Genomic DNA, 7,587 nt, shown 5'->3' on the forward strand with positions numbered 1-7,587 from the left:
CTACACTTCTCAACAGAAACTAAAGAAATTAGAAGAAAATAAAGCAATTCAAAACTGAGATAAAAGCACTCCTTAACCCCATAGAGGGACATCTGAATGGAACAGTAATTCTTCTGCCTGGTGATCTGTCCACCATCTTCTCAGACAGAAGTAGAAACATGATGTCAATCTTCTCCCCTTTGACTCTCTTCCTTCTAGGCACCTTACAGACTCTTCACTGCATTCCTTTTTACTTAGGATAATACATAGTTCTTTTGGAACCAGGATACACTTAGATACTATTGTTATGATTTATGGAATCTTGAAGTTTGACAGGAATTAGAATGGCAATAGCTTCATCTCTAAAGTATTTAGAACCATCCAGGAACTTTTCCAGGGCTCACAGGTGGAAGCTATATGTCATAATATCCTGAGAGGACTCAAGAACACACTTAGGAAAAAAATCTTAACCTACAATCATGTTCTTCCCACCCCCTTCTACTCATTTTGGCACGTGACTTATGTCTTATGACTTATGATGTGAGAGGCTGAACTGAGAAGTGAATGAAAATGTGTTGATGTTTAAGATGTGTTACTCAGGGGGCTTCCCCGGTGGTGCAGTCCCCCTGGTGGCGCAGTGGTTGAGAGTCCGCCTGCCGATGCAGGGGACACGGGTTCGTGCCCCGGTCCGGGAAGATCCCACGTGCCGCGGAGTGGCTGGGCCCCTGAGCCATGGACGCTGTGCGTCCGGAGCCTGTGCTCTGCAACGGGAGAGGCCACAACAGTGAGAGGCCCGCGTACCACAAAAAAAAAAAAAAAAAAAAAAAATGTGTTACTCTATTTTTTAGCACCTACTATGTGCCAGGCACTTTGCTAAATGCTAAGGATATAATAGTACCTCATGGGGTTTGCAGTTTATTGAGGCAGCAAATACAAACCTTTGTCAAAGTTAATTCCTGTGAATCTGTCTTAGATGTCACATCACACCCCTGGCCCCCACAATGTCAGGACTCATCATGAAAACAATGAAGTTTTCTAAGATTCTACAAGCCAGATCCATCTCTACTGTTACCTCAACAAGGCCATGGGTATTGAGGGGGAATGGGTGGCCCGGTCATAATAACAGCTACTGACAACAAAGAATATATGCAGAAAAGAACAGGTGGAATCATGAGCATGTATAGGCAAGAAAAGAGAGCCAAAAACAGAACCATGAAAAATGGTTCTAGGAGACGAACAAGAAGAAATGAAGCCAGCAAAGGAAATGGGAATAGTTTGAAGAGAGATAGGAAAAGCAGATGACACTATGCCACAGAAAGCAAGGAAGAAGGGAGGAATGAGCATTGGATTCAGAGACAAAGAAGTCATTGGTCATCTTTAAGAGGGTAATTTCAATGAGATGGTGGGGTTTGAAGCCAGAAAAGAAGATGATAATGAGTGGGTGTGTGGTAGAGAAGTAGCAACAACACGTGTCTCCTAGAACAGCAAGAAACTAGCCCTTCTACGTCTCTCCTCAAATAACCTGAGCTAAGGAGGGGAAGAGGCCCTCCTCATCCAGGAAGGCCATCTCTTCCATATTATAGAGTGACCAGCTCTTCCGGTGTGCTCAGATTCTCCCAGGTTTAGTGGTGGGGCCAGTCCTTGGTAAACTGGTACTGTTGGCACCTGATACTCATATGGGTATGACACTTTATTTTGGTGAAGTTTTAGATACCTGCTGGTAATCATCGTTTTAAACAATTTTATTGCGGTATAATTTACATACCATGAAATTCACCAGTTTTGGTGATCATTTAAAGCAAGGCTCAACCCAGGCTGTACATTAAAATCACTGGGGAGCTTTTAATGAATACCAGTGACAAACCCTCACTCCCAGGATGTCCAGGTGTTGTTACTTTTTGAAAGCAAACCCAGTTAGGGTCTTCCCTGGTGGTGCAGTGGTTAAGAATCCACCTGCCCATGCAGGGGACACGGGTTCAAGCCCTGGTCCAGGAAGATCTCACATGCCACGGAGCAACTAAGCTCATGCACCACAATTACTGAGCCTGTGCTCTAGAGCCCGCGAGCCACAACTACTGAGCCCGCATGACACAACTACTGAAACCTGCACACCTAGAGCCTGTGCTCCACAGTAAGAGAAGCCACAGCAATGAGAAGCCCATGCACCACAACTAAGAGTAGCCCCTGCTCACTGCAACTAGAGAAAGCCCATGTGCAGCAACGAAGACCCAACACAGCCAAAAACAAATAAAATAAAACAAAATAAAAGCAAACCCAGTTAATTCTAATGTGCATCCAGGATAAAGAACAACACACAATATCAATGCTCTTCTAACTTTTCAAGAAGGAGAAATGAAGTAAGCACTCAAATGGATATGATAATGTAGGCTTCTTAAATTGAGAAAATATTTGAAAAGAGTGGGAAAAAAAGAGTATTTCAAGTATTTTTTATTTTGAATTCTAGTGCCAAATTCTAGAACTTAGATGAGTTTTTCCTTTCATTAAAATGCAGTATAGTAATTATCTTGCTAGGAAAATTATAATGTATGTCCACATTTTGCATGAAATACTGCTTCTGATTACACAACAGTCCTACAAATAAGAAAGTATAATTTTTAATTTTATACAGATGAATACATGTTTCCTTTGAATGTGTAAAAGAGAATGTTTCAAAATTCAAATCTTCAGTCAGCATTCCAACAGCTTTTACATGCTAAAACATCATTGATTTCTGTGTAAAAGGGGATTGTCTTTTCTATAACAGTATCATTCTCTGACTCCAAATCAATTAAAGATACCCTGCTATATCCACAAGAGACTCCCTAACAAATCAATGCTAATTCCTAAAAATGTTCCAGCTTTTTAAAACTTTATTCACTAAGACACTGGACCGATTCATATTGAACAGGACTGGCATACAAAAAAAGTACATTACTTGAAATTATTTATTGTATACGCTCATTGCTAGTTATGAGTGAAAAAGATCCTACATAAAAGCTACTTTTTGATTAATAATAATACAGTGATTATGAGTCAGTTCACAATTTCACTGAGCAAGAAATATAACTTTATTTTCCTACAACTTAAATTAGTTTCTATCTCAAACCCTAATTCTGCCTGTATGGAGCATGGCATAGGCTCTTTTCTTGTCTGTCTCAAATAGTCATGGGGGGGGGCTTCCCTGGTGGCGCAGTGGTTGAGAGTCAGCCTGCTGATGCAGGGAACATGGGTTCGTGCCCCGGTCCGGGAAGATCCCACATGCCACGGAGCGGCTAGGTCCGTGAGCCATGGCTGCTGAGCCTGCGCGTCCGGAGCCTGTGCTCTGCAATGGGAGAGGCCACAACAGTGCGAGGCCCGCATAACGCAAAAAAAAAAAAAAAAAATAGTCATGGGGTATACCCTTTCCTTGGGGCTTTGTCCAAAAGGCAAGGCCCAAGACCTTCAATGTGAGACCCACCAACATCTATCTTTCCATTTCTTCCTTTCTGTCACTACTCTTCCACTCTTCCAAGGCATCCTGATGAAGGGCATCTATGAAAAACCCAGAGCTAGCATCTTACTTAATAGTGAAAGAACGCTTTTTCCCTAAGACCAAGAGAAAGACAAAGATGTCCACTCCCACCAGTTCTACTCAACATTGTCCTGGAGGTTCTAGCCAGGGCAAGTAGCCAAGTAAATGAAAAATCATCCAGATTGGAAAGTAAAAAGCAAAACTATCTCTATTTGCAGATGATATGATCTCATACATAGGAAATCCTAATGAATCTACTAAGAACTGCTAGAGCTGGTAAAACAATTCATAAGATTGCAGGATACAAAAATCAGTTGTATTCCTCCACACTAGCAATAAACAACCCCAAAATGATAATCATCAGACAAATGTGAATCAAAACCACAATGTGATATCACCTCACACCTCTCAGAATGGTTATCATCAAAAAGACCACAAATATTCAATAATAAAAGTTGGTAAAGATGTGGAGAAAAGGGAACCCTTGTACACTGCTGCTGGGAATGTAAATTGGTGCAGCCACTGTGGAAAACAGCATGGCGGTTCCTCAAAAAACTAAAAACAGAACTACCATATGACCCAGCAAGTCCACTCCTGGGTATACATCTGAAGAAAACAAAAGCACTAATTCAAAAAGATGCATACACCCCAATGTTCATAGCAGCATTATTTACAATAGGCAAGATATGGAAGCAACCTAAATGTCCATCAACAGATGAATGGGTAAAGAAGATGTGGTACACACACACACACACACACACACACACACACATATACATACATACATATAATGAATTACTACTCAGCCAGAAAAAAGAACGAAATTTTGAATAAACTCATAGAAATGGAAAGTAAGTTAGTGGTTGCCTAAGTTTGGGAGGTTTGGATAGAAATTGGGAATGACTGCTAATGGTTATGAGGTTTCTTCTGGGGTAATGAAAATGCTCTAAAATTGACTGTGGTGATGGACACGTTACCCTGTGAATATACTAAAAACCATTGAATTCTATAGTTTAAATTGGTAAACTGTACAGTATGTGAATTATGTCTCAATAAAGCTATTTAAAAAGTAAGCAGTTGATTGAGGCTATTTCTGGAAATAAGAATAAAAAGTGATAGATTTAAAGTAAGCAACACTATATATATTTCTTACCTCTAAAATTTTTCAGTATATTTGAATACACTGGACAAAAGTCTAAAACTCTAGACTGTAATCACCAGATAACAACAACTTCACATGAGACAAAAAAGAAGTCATTTCACACCTATGCTTAAGATTCTGCCATAGATTGAATCTCATTGATTTTAAGGAGAAAATGTGTTTATATTTTGATAGCTAGCTTGTAAGATGGTTACCACAATTCCAAACCTTCCAACCCGACATGGCAATGTGCAGCAGAAAAAGAGCGTGCTTCATCCTGTGTGCCTCTTTTTAAGACTAAGGAAACCTTTCTCAGGTTGCAGATTTCCCCTCATTCCTCATTGGTCAGAATTATGTCTCATGCTCCTTCCTAAGTCAGACTTTGTGTGGGTGTGGGAGGGGATTGTTATAATTGACTCAGACCAGTCAGGATTTACCTGTGTCAAGAGGATGAGGAGTAGATACCAAAACAAAATCAGGACTCTGCTGGCAAGGAGGAAGGGGGAAGGGATGTTGGGTGGGCACCAGTAGACCCTCCTACACACCAAAGACAAAAGAGAAACATGAAGTAAAAACTTCACTGCACCTTCTTCAGCTCAGAACAAGGTATGTGCCCTTCATTCTGTGCCAAGTCAAAATAAAGCAAGAATTTTATGGCCTCCTGGAGCTATTGGATTTCTCCAGGGATATTTTTCCCCCTCAAAAAGCAACCTTTACTTACTGGAAAAGGAGTTCCACGGCACACATTTTAGGAAGTCATCAGAAACTTATTTCCAAGTCTTTGCTAGCACATTATTAGCAAAAGCCACTGTTCCCTACCAGTGGTCCTTCACCACACAATTTTGGATGAATGCATAGTTATAGAACACTATCAGTTTCTTACTACCTGGGATTAGTGTCACTCAGTTACTTAACAAATGTTTATTAAGCACAGCTAACCCGGTGCCATACTAATGATGATTAACATCTACTGAACGCCTACTACATGCCAGGAACTGTAGCTATTACTACAGCTTTTATTCCACAGATGAGTGAGTTGTCAAATGGTTAAGTATCTTGCCAGAGAACACAAAAATAAGTAAGGCATGAATCACTATTTTACAGACAACAAAGGAAACTGAGACTTACAACAAGCCATTTGCCTGAGGATAAGTAACATAGGAGAGGAGCTGGCAGAATCAGGACTCGAACCAGGAGAGTCTAATTGCAAAGCTGGTGCTAATAAACTGCTGCACTGTATATTCATGGAGGATATTTTGTCTTAAAAGATGTAAATAGGCTTTCCCTGGTGGCACAGTGGTTGAGAGTCCGCCTGCCGATGCAGGGGACGTGGGTTCGTGCCCCGGTCCGGGAGGATCTCACATGCCGCAGAGCGGCTGGGCCCGTGAGCCATGGCCGCTGAGCCTGCGCGTCCGGAGCCTGTGCTCCGCAACGGGAGAGGCCACAACAGTGAAAGGCCCGCGTATCGCAAAAAAAAAAAAAAAAAAAAAGTCTGAATTCTAATAAATGATCATTTTCTTTTTGATGAGTAAGAAATAAATAAAATCCAGACACGAAAAGAATAAATAAGTAAGCTTTTCATTTATAAATATGTATAAATCTGAAAATGCTTAGTAAACATCTATGCACAATACTTAAAGATAAATCTGAAAGCTGAGTACAAAGCCTGACTCCTAATAGAAAAACAAACTAATTAAAGCCAAGGATTTAGAATTTGAAACAACTCCTGTTGTTGAATCTCAATATCTATCTCAGATATAAGTAGAAAACTTTCACAGCATTAATTCCTTCTTAATTCTCTATACAAAAGATTATTCTTACTATCCAATATACATTATCTCTCTATAAATTATCTATATATTTAATATATCAACTGTATGTAATATATAACTATCATATAATAAATTATCTAATATATTTATATATAAAATCTAATATATATTATCTATGTAGAGAGAAAATGTAAATGTGGCAAATATATTGAAATTAAATACTTTTTATCTTACCTAATTCCACTGCCATGGAGATATGCAATCAATCCAAGAAAGTCATGACTGGACAGCTTTTATTAACCTGAGTTGAAGAGGAAAGATGAGCCATGGTCTATGAAGAGCTGCTGTATTTGGCCAGTATACCTGTGCAGACTCCTGGGCATTGATAGAAAAGAACACAACCTGAGAAAGAACTCTCTGATGTGGGAAATGTAGGCCACCCTATATAAAGTGTGATCTGAGACGCAATGAAATGCTCACCTACCATGGTGTCCCAAGTTCCATCCGTGGGAGCATTCTTTTGAGTTAAGAATATTATCTCTGGGAGACTTCTGTTAAAATGCACATATTCAGTAAAAGTGATAAAATATTGACTTGCTGATACCTATAAATTCATTGTCATGATTCGTTTGTTTTAATAACTCCCTATCACCTAACAGAGAACCATGTTTTGTTTGGTCCTTCGGCCTCTACCTACCTCTCTCAACCTCATTTTTTGCCATTCTACTCTTCCCAACAAACCCTTCCCTCTACCTCCATGGCTGGTGCGTTTTCAGTCCTTCAGGTTTTCAAATTAAATGTGATCTCTAAGAAAAGCCTTCCCTCACCACTCAAATCAAAGCAGGGTGCCACTCTATCAGAGCTCTCCTCAGAGCACTACTAACAATATGTTATTCTTTTATCTTTTTTCATTTATTTGTTGGTTACCTGTCTCTCCCTAGGAGCTTCAGGTCAACGACCTTGAGTACATTTTTCTCCATTATAATCCTAGCCCTACATAGTGCCAAGCACATAGTAAATGCTTGATAAATATTTGTTAAGTAAGCAAATAAATGATAAAGTGATATAACACTTCTAGAAGTTTGTATCAAAAGACCTTAAAATGTTGACACAGAGTGATCAAATAATTCTTCTAGGAATTTATCTTAAGGAAATGATTGGAAATGTAAAGATTTATACACAGA

General features: G+C 39.6%; 1 protein-coding gene across 1 annotated transcript in view; it reads right to left on the reverse strand.

Annotated features, from left to right (window-relative positions):
- Positions 1-5,169, reverse strand: part of NUBPL (NUBP iron-sulfur cluster assembly factor, mitochondrial) — a 277,378-nt gene extending 272,209 nt beyond the window's left edge. Inside the window, exon 1 of the mRNA XM_079908479.1 lies at positions 5,069-5,169. The gene's annotated coding sequence lies outside the window, so the exon portion shown is untranslated. The remainder of the gene's footprint in view (positions 1-5,068) is intronic.
- Between the last annotated feature and the right edge of the window lie 2,418 nt (positions 5,170-7,587).

This window comes from Stenella coeruleoalba (assembly GCF_951394435.1).
Source record: "Stenella coeruleoalba genome assembly, chromosome: 2".
NCBI classification, from domain to species: Eukaryota; Metazoa; Chordata; class Mammalia; order Artiodactyla; family Delphinidae; genus Stenella; species Stenella coeruleoalba.